The sequence below is a fragment of the Canis lupus genome, chromosome 14 (assembly GCF_003254725.2).
Source record: "Canis lupus dingo isolate Sandy chromosome 14, ASM325472v2, whole genome shotgun sequence".
Lineage (NCBI taxonomy): Eukaryota > Metazoa > Chordata > Mammalia > Carnivora > Canidae > Canis > Canis lupus.
In genome coordinates this window covers 7,236,534-7,252,975 of record NC_064256.1, presented here as the reverse complement: position 1 = coordinate 7,252,975, position 16,442 = coordinate 7,236,534, and the positions used below count along the sequence as shown (strand labels likewise).

The following is a 16,442-nucleotide window of genomic DNA, read 5'->3' as shown; positions in this document are numbered from 1 at the left end:
CCTCCATGTCCTTTTTGATTCTTGTTTTAGAAGCTTTTCCCTATCCTCATATGTAATGCCACTTTTCTGTCACATCCTTTGTATCATCCATTCTGTTTTGGGGTTGTGTATTATGTTTCATTTCTCTCTGTTGATTTCTTTACCAATATCACACTTTTTTTTTTTTTTTTTTTAATTTCTAGCATCTGGGCCAAAGGCAGATGCTCAACTGCTGAGCCACCCAGTCATCCCTAATTTTATGGTCTTTAAAAAGGATCTTTTGGGTATTACAGAAATCATTGTTTTTTTTTTTTTTAAACTCCTTCCCTTGGGGTAATGTCTTTAAATTTCTTCCATTGGTTTAGTGGACCCACTTTTTGTTCATTAAGGTATTTGGCTTAATGGTATTTGGCTTGCTTTTGGTAGATTTTTACAATTTAATGCTAGCACATAATAGATGGTAAATGTTTGTGGTAATAGAACTGAGCCCCATCATAAACCATTGATTTGTAACATGCATCTCTTCCCTTACCAGCTAAAGTACCTCTGTTCCTTAGATGAATGTGACTCCTGATGCAGTCACACACATGAAAACTTTAGTATTTTCAGCTTTTGTATACAATATTCTTGGTTAGATTCTCTGTCAGATGTCACTGGTAAGTAAGCCTTTGGAAAGAGCCCAAGGGTTTTTAGACTCTGACCAGACAATAGCAACAAGAACATTGTGTAGTATATACTGACGTGATGATATTTGGCAATTCTAAAGCAGTATTAGTTTTATTCAAGAGCATCAGGTTAAACCAGTTAGGACTCCTTTGGTTGAAAACCTACTTTGTAGATTTTATAATTTTATTTACTCTCTCTCTCTTTTTTTTTTTTCTTCAGAGTTGTTCCTTAAATATGTAGCAGAGATCATGGTGGATATGGATCTGTACTTGAAGACAGATACTTAGCAAGAGGGCTATTGGCTTAAAGGGAGCAAGGATGATGGGGATTTTGGGTTCACAGACTCTTGAAGCCTCTGTCCCAATCTTGGGGAAAAAAAGGAAGGGCACCCTAGAAAGGTTGGGACCTTGCCAAGATGTAGCACAGTATCAAAGAATGCTCTCTTCAGAGTACTTATAAATATAAATTAGTGCTTATAATAGCACTGTGGTAAGCAGTTATAGTTTACTAATGGAAAGGCTAAGTAAAATGAAATTCAATTAATGTTTGTTAAATACTAGTAAGCACTCTACTTAGTGTTAGTCCATAGCTCCAGAGCAGACAGCTGTAAATGTAAAGTCCAAATGCTGCATTTTGCCAAGACAGCATCTTAGTCTCAATATCTGTAAATATAGGGCAGCGTGGGTGGCAGTGGTTTAAGCGCCTGTCTTCCACCCAGGGCGTGATCCTGGAGTCCCAGGATCGAGTCCCACGTCGGGCTCCCCGCATGGAGCCTGCTCCTCCCTCTGCCTGTGTCTCTGCCTCTCTCTCTCTCTCTGTGTCTATCATGAATAAATAAATAAGATCTTTAAAAAAAATCTGTAAATATAAATAATTTCCAAATTATAAGATTGTACTACAGAAATATATATGCATATACCTATATTTAAAATTTTTTTTTAAATTTTTATTTATTTTAGGGAGAGATAGTGCATGTGCTGGCAAGTCAGGGGAGAGATGGAGGCTGAGGGACGGGAGAGACTCTCAATCAGACTATGCACTGAGCACAGAGCCTGACCCTGAGATCATGACCTGAGTCAAAACCAGGAGTTGGGGCAGCCCGGGTGGCTCAGCGGTTTAGCGCCGCCTTCAGCCCGGGGCCTGATCCTGGAGACCCGGGATCGAGTCCCACATCGGGCTCCCTGCATGGAGCCTGCTTCTCCCTCTGCCTGTGTCTCTCTGCCTCTCCTTCTCTCTGTGCCCCTCATGAATAAATAAATAAAATCTTTAAAAAAAAAAACAAAAAAACCAGGAGTTGGACGCTTAACTGACTGAGCCACCCAGGCGCCCCAGAAATATACTTTTAAACAGAGATAAGAATGTAGGTATTTTAAAATATACTTATTTATATTTTTATGTTTAATGAAACATAAAAGCATTAGAAAACCTAGTTTATAGTTGTATCTTTTTTGCTAAGGTAATATGATTTAGTCAAATCAAACACAGGGTAAAAACTGAACTTGTTCTTGTTCTATAAATACTTCAACCAAATGCTTATTTGCCTGAATCATAATATAAACACTTGGTTAAAGTGTTATAGAATAAGAACTCAAGTTTAATTTTTTTTTTTTACCCTGTGTTAGAAATGTTAGTATAACATCTAAATGAAGATGTTTTACAGATAGAACTGATGTCCAAGTGGAAATTGAAGGAAGGAGTCAAGATATAGTTTTGGAGATTGTTAGGAAGGTCCTAATTATAATGGTAGCTATATTTAGAAGCATTGTAAAGCATTGGGGGCTGTCAAGATAAGCTTGGGCACAAAGCACCATTAATAGGAAGAAGAAAAAATATTGGCAAAACTACATTGCTATCCTATAACATAATTTTACCTTTGTATAGTTCTTTATACCTTAATCCAGTTAAATCTACCATTTTATTTGATAACTGAAATAGAATTTGAAATATACTAACATTATACTAATTCTTTATTTATTTATTATTATTTTTTTTAATATATTTTTTTTAATTTTTTATTTATTTATGATAGTCACAGAGAGAGAGAGAGAGGCAGAGACACAGGCAGAGGGAGAAGCAGGCTCCATGCACCGGGAGCCTGACGTGGGAATCGATCCCGGGTCTCCAGGATCGCGCCCTGGGCCAAAGGCAGGCGCCAAACCGCTGCGCCACCCAGGGATCCCTAATTCTTTATTAATATAACTCTCTTAACTAAATATACTAACTAGTGTTAGTTTCAGGGAGGCTTGACTGTTATTTTTACCTATGATTTAAAAAACCAGATACTTTATATTTCATTTTATTGTACATGATTGGTACATTGTTAATATTTTTCAAGGAAATAGCAATTTTGTTGAAACTTGAGCCCATGTCTTTTAAAATTTTCTATCTAGGTCTCTTTGTTGTACCATATTACTATAAAACTATCAGTGTTCACTAAGCCAAAAACAGTGTTATCTACAGGCTTTATTTCAAAGATCTAATTTTGTAAAGAGACTTGAAGGCAATATTACAGCTACTCTTCTATTTTCTCTGAGCTAGGTCATCAGCTAAGGGGGGAAGAGAATAAAGGTTCAGAAGGTTGAATAAAATGGTGAAAATTTGAAGTAGTTTTTTTTTTTTTTTTTTTTTTTTTTTTTTTTTTTTTTTTTTTTTTGAAGTAGTTTTTTTTTTTGTGGAGTATGAGCAAGTGAATTAACTAAAAATATAGCAGGGTTTCAGAATTAATCAGAAAGTGTAGAATTAAATTTTCTAGTCACATTTCAATTAATTAATTAATTTTTAAGTAAGCTCCACACGCAACTTGGGGCTCAAACTCATGACCCTGAGATCAAGAGTCACATGCTCTACTGACTGAGCCAGTGGCGAGGAGCCGGGGCATGGGTGGGGGGTGCACGGAATGGACCTTTCTTGGAGTCACATTTTTAAAAAGTAATTAACTTTTTTTTTTTTTTTTTTAAGATTTTATTTATTTCTTTGACAGTGAGAGAGAGCACAAGCAGGGGGAGGAGCAGCAGGCAGAGGGAGAGGGAGAAACAGGCTCCCTGCTGAGCAGAGAACTGGATGCACAACTCAGTCCCAGGATCCTGAGATCATGACCTGAGCCACCTAGGTACCCCAAGACAGTTCATTTGATAGACCTGGCTTGATGAACTCAAGGGAAGTTGATACATTTAAAAAAAATGAAGGGTGAGATCTAGTTAGAAGGATGTTCATTCTATAGGAGGAGGCAGTGCTAATACTAAATTTAATACCATCATCCTATGTAGACATGTCCACCTTGCCAAATGAAAGCTGGCTTCTTGTTACCCTTCAGCTATGTACAGTGTATATATCCCTTAAAAATAACAGAAAATGTAGTATACTACATAACAATGGTCTACATCTTGTTTTTTGCTTGCTTAATATATCTCGAAGCTGCTTTGTTCTTAAAGTCTATATTCCATTGTATGGATGTACCATAATTTCTGTAACCAGTTTGCTATTTATGGTTGTTTTCAATATTTTGCCCTTACAGAGAATACCAAAATGAATATCTTTGTGTATATGTGTTGATGAATATCTGTAGAATAAATTCTTACAAGTGGAATTTCTTGTTCAAAAGATAGGTATATTTTTTTAAATAAATATTGCCAGATGCAATAGAAATTAGACCAGTTAACACTTTCAATTAATAGTGAATAAACTTTTCTTAAATAGAATGGATTCTTAAAATTTATAGATTTGAAAAATTTTATTGTGCTGTTCTAATAGAAGAGGCATAAGTAGGGTCCCCTGGGTGGCTCAGTCAGTTAAGCATTTGACTCGTGGTTTCAGCTCAGGTCGTCATCTCAGGGTCATGAGATTGAGGCCCACATTGGTCTCCATGCTCAGCAAGGAGTCTGCTTGGGATTATCTCTCTTCCTCTCCTCCTCCGGTTCATGTTCTCACTCTAAAATACATAAATCTTAAAAAAAAAAAAAAAAAAAAAAAAAAAAGAAGAAGAAGAAGAGGCATAGGTAGCCCCCTTTTGTCCTGAGATAATCCTCTTGAACCGCCTCACAGTTGGAACCTTTGGGTTCCAGTGTACAGATTGAAAACACTGTCCAGCTCCTTTTATTTTATGTATGAAGGGTTCCAAAGAGATGGAGCTATTCCTTCAAGAACTCTCAAAAGCAAAAAAAAATAGGAATGGCTCTGAAATGTGTATGAAAGGAATTTCTTAGTGTTCTCTGTAACAGATAAACCTCAATGACTTTTTTGAGAATCATACCTTTTAAAAATAACATTTGCAGGGCACCTGGCTCAGTGGTTGAGCGTGTCTTTGGCTCAGGTTGTGGTCCTGGGGTCATGGGATCGAGTCCTGCATCAGGTTCCCCGCAGGGAGTCTGCTTCTCCCTCTGCCTATGTTTCTGCCTCTTTCTGTATCTTTCATGAATAAATAAATTCTTTAAAAAAAATAACATTTGTAATTTGATTCTGTTTTCACAAGATTCACGGTTAGAGACATTGGCAGCTCAATGGCATTGGAGTAGAATAGGGAATTTGATGGTCAGGGAAAGGATGAGGGAGGAAGTTCTTGCCTTCATATTTCTGATGTGGTGACAGTTGATCTGAAAAGCAAAAGGGGGAAAAAAAAAGAAAGAAAAGCAAAGGGGCAAAGGCTAGCTGAGGAGGATGAGGCGATACAGGAGTAAAAAGATCTAGAGTGTCTAGTCCAGTGCCTTGTCCATAGTAGCTGCTAGTTATGCTAGTTCCCTGTTTGTGGAAGTATAGATTAGTCAAACTATTTTGGAAGGAAGTACTCAATCAGATTATATATTATGAATACCTCATAATCCAGAAGCTCTTTCTCTAAATATATATCTGAAAGAAATACACACATAATACAATGCACCTGGTTGTTTATTATGGTTTTATTTGTTTATGGAAAACGAATTTGTCCTACTCTTTCCCTAGTGATGGGTAAATTATGGTAGATTTATACCACTAAGAACTATCAGTTTGAAGCAGTGGACTAGATGTGCACATGGCAGTGGACTAGATGTGCACATGGCAACATGATGTATCTTAAAAACATGGTTCTGAAAAACCAGAAAGAAAACTAGAAAGAAACAAACTGGATATATATAACACAATAGCATTTATTTATATAAATTTTAAAAAAAGATAAATTTTAAAATATATGTAAGTAAAACACATTGTAAGAAACATGTAAAACATGTTTGTAAGAAAACGTATAAACGCATTAAATATATTACAGTGATTGCCTAAACTGAGTACTAATGGGAGTGGGATAAAAGAGAATAAATAGAATAAAAATATGTAAATGTAAAACTCCTCTCCAGTGAAGTGACCTTTTGAAGCATCTGTTGGTTGACTAGGAGGATGTCTACAGACCACTACCCTGTGTCTCCCATTGTTAACTACGTTTGGGAGTATTGCTTCTGATGACAGATTACCATTTGAACATATTTTATTGTTAATCTAACTGTGCTTAATGCTTGAGGTTTAGGTTTCTGAAATCTTCCTCTTTTTGGCCTTCATTTCTTCTTTACTTTTCCTGTTACTGTATGTTCTGTTTGGTTGTTGCTTTCATACAGAATATACTAGCCTAATTGTTTTTATCTCATTTAGATACTTCTTGTATAGCCAGTACTGTATGTTGTCATTCTTAGAAGACGATACTGATACTTAGTGATGAGTATATGAGAAACTATTCAGTATCTCTTTGATAATGGCCTTTTTTGATTAAAGGAAGGAAATAAATACTTGTAATAAAGCACTCACTATTTTGATCCGTTACCCTATATAAAATTTATGTTATTTGGGCAGCCGGGATGGCACAGCAGTTTAGCGCCTGCCTTCGGCCCAGGGCGTGATCCTGGAGACCCCGGGATCGAGTCCCACGTCGGGCTCCCTGCATGGAGCCTGCTTCTCCCTCTGCCTGTGTCTCTGCCTCTCTCTCTGTGTCTCTCATGAATAAATAAATAAAATTTTTAAAAAAATTGTTATTTATCATCCTTTTCCTAAGAATCTCTGTTTGTGGAGCAGGTAAAAGTAGTGACTCCTAGAGAGTTCACAGAGGTAGCAGTAGGTATATATTATAGGAAACAGGAAACAAATGGCCCCTACCTTTCTGCAATTTTTGTTGCTAAAACTACTCTTCCTTTTGAAGGTCATGAACTTTTGAGTAGCCTGAATTTTGAGTTAGTCTTAATTGAGGTTTTGGTTGTTAATGTGTACCACCCAGTCCGGTGCTCCAGATTAGCAACTGGAGAAAGGAGGGGTGATGGAATTAAAGTAACCTTGGCAACCATTATAATGTAAATGAGCCTCCTTGGGAAGGAAGTTGTGAGCGTGGGCACTTGTTAGGACATTCCTTTATAGCTTTTCAACTAGAACTGACTAGCATTTTGCTATTTTGAAATCCTGGTGTAGCTGTTCCTAATACACCATCAAGTCCTGTGCCGCTCTGGACTTTTTTCAGTTTTCTGAGAAGCTAATAACATGTTTTAGTACATATATAAAAAAATGAATTGTAAAACAATGTACTTCTTCATATACACGAAAACCTCTTTTTCCTTTACCAACATTGCCTTTTTCTCATTGCCTTCTGGCATTAACTTGCTACAGCTCTGCACCAAATCTCTGATGCACAAAGGGGAAGCCACTTAGGTTTCCGGAGAAACGATGTGGTGTATAAACCCTGTTGGCCAAGTTTTGGCTTATGATAGATCTCATAGTGCCAAGGCTACAACTTAAGCAGTCTCCCTCTTTGAGAGAGACAGATCTTTTGTTTCACATCTTATTTTTTGTTTTGTTTTGTTTTTGCCTTTAGGCTTTAAGAAATAAAATTTCTTACATGTTTTGAAGTTTTAATGCAGGCTTATTACTCTTTGTGGATTTCAAGATTGGATGACAAAGTAACAAAAGTGAAACCAAAATTATTACCAAACTGGGGTTGAGTTACTAAATTAAGTACTGTACTTGTTTACTGCCTCCCTAATGAGTCCAGTGGTTTTAACAAGAAGTTTGTGAGTGAAAAGCTTGGGGTTCTTATTCAAGGTTAATCATTGTTATACTGTTGGTGCAAAGCAAATAGCTTCTGTCAGCCTCAGGTTTCACTTTGTAAAGAGTGAAAACAATGACCCCCCCCCAAAAAAAAAAAAACAATGACTTTTCATTGTGGGAAATATTTGGAAAAGGGACTGAAATATCCCTTTCATTTGGAAAAGGGACTGAAATATAACAAGTGGTGTGATCGAGAATGTCATCAAATTCTAAATTTTAGGGTAATATGCCTTACATATCCTCTGTAGCTCACTTCAGTTAAGGCTTTTAAATACTGTTACTTTGATTTTTCAGCCATCTTCCTCCAACTGTACCCTTTTGTTGAATTGTCATTCAGATCACCTCAGATACTCATAACTACCATCTTTGTTGGCTTAGCCATCAACAAGTAAGTTGATCTTGAACTTCAAATATTTGAGCATTTATTATATGAAAAACTTGGAACTGTGTGCATGGAGAATGTTTAAAATATGTAAAAGCAGGGCAGCCCCCTCTGCCTATCTCTGCCTCTCCCTCTCTCTCTCTCTCTCTGTCTCTCATTCTGTGTCTCTAATAAATAAATAAAATCTCTAAAAAAATATGTAAAAGCATAATTCCTGCCCTTTGATCTAACAGTCATTTCAATACTTGGAAGCAGTTCTAATGTTCCTTTTCCAGCCTCAGATCTTTGTGGAAATTGTTCCTGATTGTCTTAGTTGCTCTTCATATGATTTAGTTTGCCAGTACTGTTACCACCTTCCTGGCTATCCTTTTCTGGATTTATTATATGTGATCAGTGTAGCCTGTAAGAGGTCATATACCAAATTATGGCTTTAGGTTGTTGCGTGGCCTGTAGCAGTTTTCTTCTTTTTTCAGGTCACTGTAGTGTTATTTTGTTAACTGAGTTTGTTTTGGCTTCTTAAGCTGATACCTCATAATGAGGGCTTATCTTGAACTTACACTCAATTGTTAAAAAGAAACAACAGCTAAAAAATGGAGTCACTTGTACTAAGCCCATGTCACCAAACTGAGATTTAATACTTAACCTAATTGCAGTTTTGACCTTCCTCAGGAATGTAGTCTTAATGGTCAGTCTGGAATTTCCTAGTCAGCACCAGTGTAGTTATCCTGCCTAATAGACCCTGATCTTCTCCCAAAGGAAAGTGACCTTGTCAGAAATAATAAATTTTTTTTTATTAATGACTTCCTTTTCTCATTCCCTTTCTGCCTTTAAAACCCTTTTTCTTTTCTTTTTAAAATATTTTATTTATCTATTTGAGAAAGAAAAAATGTGTGTAAGCACGAGCAGGGTGTGGGGGGAACAGAGAGAGAGGGATGAGCAGACTGCATGCTGAGTATGGAACCCGACTCTGGGCTCAATCCCACGACCCAAGCCAAAACTAAGAGCCTAATTCTTTACTGACTGACTGAGCCACTGAGGTCCCCCCAAACCTTTCCTTTTCTGTAGCTCTTTGGAGCTTCTTTCTGTTTGCTAGATGGGATGATACTCAATTCATAAATCATTAAATAAAGCCCAATTTGATCTTTAAATTTATTCAGTTGAATTTTTGTTATTTAACACAACTAAATTCTTAACTAATCATCAACTGTTAAAATTGATTTCTTACCAGTAGAATATTCTTTTTAGATAACTGCATTTATATTCATCCTTGATAAATTTCATTTTTAATTTTCAGTCAATTGTTTCTGCCTGTTCAGATATTTTTTATTTTTTAATTATATCTTTCATGGCCTTATCTAATCTTCCCAGGTTTAAACACTAGAAAGGGCAGCCCGGTGGCTCAGAGGTTTAGCGCTGCCTTCAGCCCAGGGCCTGATCCTGGAGACCCAGGATCGAGTGCCATGTCAGGCTCCCTGTGAGGAGCCTGCTTCTCCCTCTGCCTGTGTCTCTGCCTCTCTCTCTGTGTGTCTGTCATGAATAAATAAATAAAATCTTTTTTTTTTAATATTTTATTTATTTATTCATGAAAGACACAAAGAGAGAGAGAGAGAGGCAGAGACACAGGCAGAGGGAGAAGCAGGCTCCATGCAGGGAGCCCAATGTGGGACTCCATCCCGGGACTCCAGGATCACGCCCTGGGCCGAAGGCAGGTGCCAAACCCCTAAGCCACCCCGGCATCCCTAAATAAATAAAATCTTAAAAAAAAAAAAAAAAAACCACCAGGAAAATGTGCAAGCTGCCTTTTAAATTTTGGGTGTTGATAAACATCTACCAAAGTAAGGCCAAATACAGAGTTCTATGATAACATTAGAGCCTTCCATCTGGATTGAGATTAAGCTATTGATTAAATCCAAGGATGGTTGTTTAACCAATTTTAAATCTTCTTCTTTTTTTTTTTTTTAAGATTTTATTTATTTATTCATGAGAGACACACACAGAGAGAGAGGCAGAGACACAGGCAGAGGGAGAAGCAGACTCCATGCATGGAGCCCGAAGTGGGACTCGATCCCGGGTCTCCAGGATCACACCCTGGGCTGCAGGCAGCGCCAAACCGCTGCACCACCGGGGCTGCCCACCAATTCTAAATCTTTACCTGACTAATATAAGAAATCTTATTTTGATTTCGGTATGATGTATTTGGCCTACTCTGTTACTTGTCTGATCTCAAATTTTACCAAAAGTAAAATTAGGTCAGCATGATTTTTTTTCTTATTGAATCCATTCTAGCTTTTGATGCTCTCTATACCCTTTCCTTACTTTGCCATAGGCTGACATAGAATTTTGCAGGGAATCCTTGTTAAACTCTTACTCTATAGTTCCTAGAATTTATTTTATTTTATTATTTTATTTTTTTATTTTTTATTCCCTAGAATTTAATCTTTCTTTTTCTTTCTTTCTCTCTTTCTTTCTTTCTTTCTTTCTTTCTTTCTTTCTTTCTTTCTTTCTTTCTTTCTTTCAAGATTTTATTTATTTATTCATGAGAGACACAGAGAGAGAGAGAGGCAGAGACACAGGCAGAGGGAGAAGCAGGCTCCTCACAGGGAGCCTGACATGGCACTCGATCCCGGGTCTCCAGGATCAGGCCCTGGGCTGAAGGCGGTGCTAAACTGCTGAGCCACCTGGGCTACCCCATATCTCTCTTTTTTTCCTTTGAGAAAATTGAAATAAAATTTTCTCGTTTCTAGTCTTCTAACTTCTGTTTTCCATGAGATACCATGGAGATCTCAATATTTTAGGCTGTAATTTATTTGATTCTAGAATGTACTAAAAAGCTACTTAATGCTCTTTTATTATCTTTTCTTTTGTCTCAGGCTTCAGTTTTCTCTTAGTCATATGTGTTCTGCTCTTTCCAATCTGGAAGATTATTCTTGACAAAGAAAAATAGAAGCAAAATAAGAGTGGGATAGGTTAGATTTTCTGTATTATCTATTAACATGATAGAAGGGCCTATCTCATCTTTGTATCCAACTTTGCTGGAAAAAGACTGTATTAGTACTGTATAAGCTTATATCGATCCTCTATTATGTGCCAAGCACTGCATTAGATTCTTGGATTCCAAAGATGAGAAGGACGTGGTCTTTTCTCTTAAGGAAGCCACAATATAGTTGAAGTTATATATAATATATATATAATATATATAAATCCAATCATGGCACTCTCCATGCTATATATATGGCAAGATAATGGCTAATAGACAATGTTTAAAATCCTGTGGTGGAGTTGTGTTTAAGGGGGGCAGATTTATATGAACCTCCACAGCGGAAGCCCTGTTTAAGTGAAAGTATAGACATTTTGGGTGGTTTGGGATGGGCATCTGTAAATAAATGGACAGAAGGACCAATATGATTGAGAAATCTTAAAATAATCCAGTATTACAATATGGAATATAAAGGGGAGTCCCAGGAAATGAGACTGGAGAGATGGGCAGGACTGTGTCAGAAGGAGCCTTTATATTATGATAGTAACGCATGAGTGTCACTTAAGGGTTTTAGCAAGAGATGTGATCAAGACCAGGGTAGTTGAGATCCTTTTTTATGATATATAAGTCAGTTTAGGCTAGGTTATGTTGTGGTAGCAAACAATCCTCCAATTTTAATGGCTATAATAACAAGGATTAATTTTTTGCTAATGCTGCAAATTTACCATATGGCCCATTTGCCCATTTCCAGGACCCAGGCAAGAGTTGCAGCTCTTGTCTGAGACATTAACCTTGTGGTAGAGGGAAATGAGAATTACTCTGAAAGCTTCTGTTCAGAAAGTAAAATGTGTAATTTCCTTGTATTTCTTTGGCTACAGCAAGTCATTTGGCCAAGCCTGACAACAACTAGGTGGGAGAATCCTCTACCAGGGAGGGGAAATGAATATATTGAATAATAATGGTATCTATTTACATGCATCAAATTGAAATTTTTTTACTTTCTGTGATTACTTTGGAGCTGCTGATAGCCATGTTCCCCATGACTTAACCTGAGGGAGTGAAATGTCCTGGCAGCTTTAGTCTCTGCACTCCTTGGGGGGCTGCTCAGGTGCCTGAAATGTTCCTTGGTATTTATGAGCTAATAGGAGAGTGCCATGATTTGATTTGTATTTTAGATTACCTTGGATGCAGTATGGAGAATGGGGAAAATGCATTAGAGTAGAAGCAGTTAGTACTATATGCAGAAAGATTGGTTAGTAATCTGTTTCAGATTTGGAAGCACAAACTAGAGCCCTAATGATGGGACTGGAAAGATGAAGATGGATTTTTTTTTTTTTTTTTTTTTTTTTAGAGTTACCTCATAGGTAGAATGAGGCTCTGGTTATTATAGGGAAGAGTAAAAGAGGGAAGTGAGTTATGGCCAGTTAGGACATCTGGGTGGATGATGGTGCCATTAACCAACATAGGAGGTAAAAAATAGTGGTGGGAGAAGGTACATTAATTTTAGACATGTTGAGTTTAAGATGTCTGTGGAACATCTGAATGAGGATAACTAGTAGACAAATTGGATATACTGTTATGGGGCTCAGAGGATGTAAAGAGTTATTACAGTAGTGATTCATGGGATATAAGGTAAGAAATCATGGATAAGGAGGAAAAGGAATAAAAAAGATGGCCAACAAATTGATAGTGAAAGGATCAGTGAGCTAAAGTCAATGTGAGATAGTAGGAGTAATTGAACAAGCAAGCTAAAAGGAGAGGCCAGAGAGCAAATTACCCAAATAAGCTCTTTTGGAGATGGAATAATTTCTGGTGATGATAACAGCTGAGGTATGACCTTGGTAATGGTTAGCTGAGATAGAATGAAGGAGAATATCATTAGAGATAAAATGAAAGAACTTGAAGGTCAGATCTTCATGGGCCACCCACATACATTGTTAAAATCACCCAGTGTTGCAGAACTTCTAGTTGTCTACTTAATATCCAGTTTCTACTGCTTTCTTATTAATGGAACCCTGGAAAAACTTGAAATTAGATTTAGCTGCATTTGACAATAACCATCAATAACCATGGTTTATATGCACATGGGTTTATTTTCTCATAAAATATGCTATCTTTGTTCATGTAAAGTCATCATTGTTTCACATCTTTTATAGTATTTATGGTATTTATTACATTCTGAGTAAGTTATATGCGTGATTTATTAATTCTGCCCACCTGTAACCCTCAAAATGTACATATTGTATTTACAAAGAAATATAGGGATAATAAGCATTACAAGGTTGGTATGGTAACTGCAAAGATTAGGGACCCAGACTCCTGTCATTTTGCTCCATCATTCTTAGTATGTTGCTTCCATCCTTTCATGGTTCAAGATAACTGCTGGAGCTCAAGGCATTGTTTCTGTATTGTCACTGTCAAGAAAGAGGAAGGGAAAAAAAAAAAAAAGGAGGGGACCCTCCCAGAAGCCCCACCCAACAATTTCCACTTACCTTTCCTCTGCCAAGCCCAGGTTAATGGTGGAATTTAGGATGGCTAGAATCTGAGAGAGATGAATTTAATAAACGGCAGTAGCTAGGAGAGGAAGAAATGACATATTGAATGACATGACCTTAACAGAATTGCTTTTTATAAGAGAGAAGGAAATAGTATTCTGGCAGAGAGTACAGCAAGTGCAGAGGTTCTGAGGGGCAGGTATACCAGTGATTTTAAGGAATAGCAAGGAGCCCGGTGTAGCTGGAGTAGAGTCAAAGATGGAGAGATTGTATAGATGAGGCCAGAAGATAACGGAGATATTTCATACACTGTCTTAACTAGTTATATTAAGGATTTTAGGCTTTGGCTTTTGTTCTAAATGAGATAGTTAAAACCATTGGGAAGTTTCAAGCAAGGTGGCATGATCTGACCTAAGTTTGTTTGGTTTTTGTTTTGTTGTTGTTGCTTTTCAAAGACTTTATTTATTTACTCATGAGATACACACAGAGAGGCAGAGACATGGAGAAGCAGGCTCCCTGTGGGAAGACCGATGTGGGACTCAATCCCAGGACCCCAGAATCATGCCCTGAGCTGAAGGCAGATGCTCAATCACTGACGTCTGTGGTAGTGTGGGTAGATACACACTACCCATGTGTCCCTGACCTAAGTTTTAACAAGATCATTATGGCTGCAAGGTTGAGAACAGACTGAAGGGGATCAGGAGTGGTAGTACGAAGACCAGTTAGGAGGTTACTGCAATGACCAGATGAGAGACAATGATAGTTTGGATCTGATAATAGCAGTGAAGATGGGAGAAATGGTTAGATTCTGCATGTATTTCAAAAGTAGAGCAAACCAGATATGCTAATAGCTTTGACTAGTGTTTGAAAGAAAGAGAAGAGTTAAAGATGACTTCAAAGCCTTTGGCCAGAACAGTTGTTGGGATGAGAGTAATAGGCGAAAGTTTGTCCAAAATGAAGATAATTGTTTTGGTATAGTGATCTACTGTCGGTATAGTCAGTATTTTCCTATTTCAGTATATTCCTATTTCTTGTCTATATCCATTTCTTCCTTCTCAGTACATTCCTTTCACAATTTTGCACAACAAATGTCTGTTGAGCAATTACAAAGTGTTCTAGCCTTTATTAGTTAGGTATTCTTTGGTCACAAGTTAACTTAAAAAAAGAAAGGGTGGGTAGGGGGAGGACCTTAATAATATAATATCCTTATTATAAGGATAATAAGAGTCATTCATAGAATCAAAGGATATGCTGAAGAATCACACTTGGGAAGAGCCCTGAACTAAAGTGTCATCTCAGAGAGGTTTAGGTAGAGCATAATGGACATATTTTTATCAAGGTAACCTTATCTGGATAAATCACTCATATCATTGAATATCTTATTTAATAATGATACTGAGCTAGATACTGAGGGTAGGAATAGTGGTGGAGGAGGCATCCAAAGCTTGAATAAAATAGAATAAATAGGGATGCCTGGGTGGTTCAATGGTTGAGCGTCTGCCTTTGGCTCAGGGCGTGTACCCGGAATCCCAGGATCAAGTCCTGCATTGGGCTTCCTGCATGGAGCCTGCTTCTCCCTCTGCCTATGTCTTTGCCTCTCTCTCTCTGTATCTCTCATGAATAAATAAATAAAAAATCTTAAAAAAAAAAAACAGAATATACTCAGAAGGTTTTAGATAGAAATAGAATTAATAAATTATATAGTAACTTATTCAAATAAGAACGTAATAAATACCATAAAAGATGAAACAAAGATGATTTTATATTAACAAAGATAACATAGCTTTAATTTTTTAAAGATTTATTTATTTTAGAGTATGCAGTGGGGAGGACCAGAGGGAGAGGGGAGAGAGAATCTTAAGCAGACTCCACGCCAAACATGGCACCTAACACAGAGCTTGATCTCACGACCCCGAGATCATGACTTGACCTGAAACCAAGAGTCAGACAGTTAACCAACTGTAACCAACTGTGCCACACAGGTGTCTGTATAGTTATAATTTTACATATAAATAGTTTTTATTTATTTTTATTTTTAAAAAAGATTTTATTTATTTATGAGAGAGAGAGAGAGGCAGAGACATAGGCAGAGGGAGAAGCAGGCTCCCTGTGGGGATCGTGATGTGGACTCCATCCCAGGACCCTGGGGTCACACCCTGAGCCAAAGGCAGAGGCTCAACAACTGAGCCACCCAGGTTTCCCATTAGGGTTTTTTTTAAATGACCATTCTGTTTTAAGTGAAAATTTAAAAATGGATTGTAAAATAAGATGAGCAGAAAATACCAATTTAAGAAAGGATGTGTGTGTGTGTACACGCATTCTTTCCAGTTTATTGAGTTTACATTAACCTTATTAGATTTGGATATTAGTGTGGATAATATATTAGAGGTGGGGGTGAGGGTAGTATTGAAGTCAGAGAAACAGGCTGTTGTAGTTATCTAAGTAAGGATAAAGGCCTTTCCTATGACAGGAAATAGAGGAAATCTAATAAGAGAGATATTAAGATGGTAGAATTGATGGAATTTGGTGACATTTGTGTGTTGGAGTGTGGATGCTCTGTGTAATAAGAGAGAGGATGAGTTTCTAGCCTTTATGGTTGAATGAATGGTAGTTCTATGTTTATTTCAGAGTCTCTGTAACATGAAAGTATAAAAGCATTGAAAATGTCAAATTATCTGTTCTAAGAAAAAAATTGAGGAGAGATATCTAGAGAGAGATGAAAGTAAGAAATAATTTCTTTTGAAGAGTTTTAAGACAAACTTGGTATTTTGATCTACTTCCCCTTTTACTCTTAGTTCTAATTTATACTAGCAATTTCCAAGGCTGAATTTTAGTGTTTGTGTGATAACTTTTAAATCCTTGTGCTGGGATCCCTGGGTGGCCCAGCGGTTTG

At 37.1% G+C, this 16,442-nt stretch overlaps 1 protein-coding gene and 1 long non-coding RNA gene across 4 annotated transcripts in view; one reads left to right on the top strand and one right to left on the bottom strand.

Annotated features, from left to right (window-relative positions):
• The window catches only part of AHCYL2 (adenosylhomocysteinase like 2), a 165,237-nt gene that overhangs the window by 16,055 nt on the left and 132,740 nt on the right, over positions 1-16,442 (top strand). The gene's annotated exons all lie outside the window — the stretch shown is intronic.
• LOC125752424 (uncharacterized) lies at positions 4,357-6,924 on the bottom strand. Its single transcript, XR_007401918.1, has 2 exons — positions 6,757-6,924; positions 4,357-4,588 (listed from the first exon to the last, which is right to left on the bottom strand). It is a non-coding gene; the product is annotated as an uncharacterized LOC125752424 (long non-coding RNA).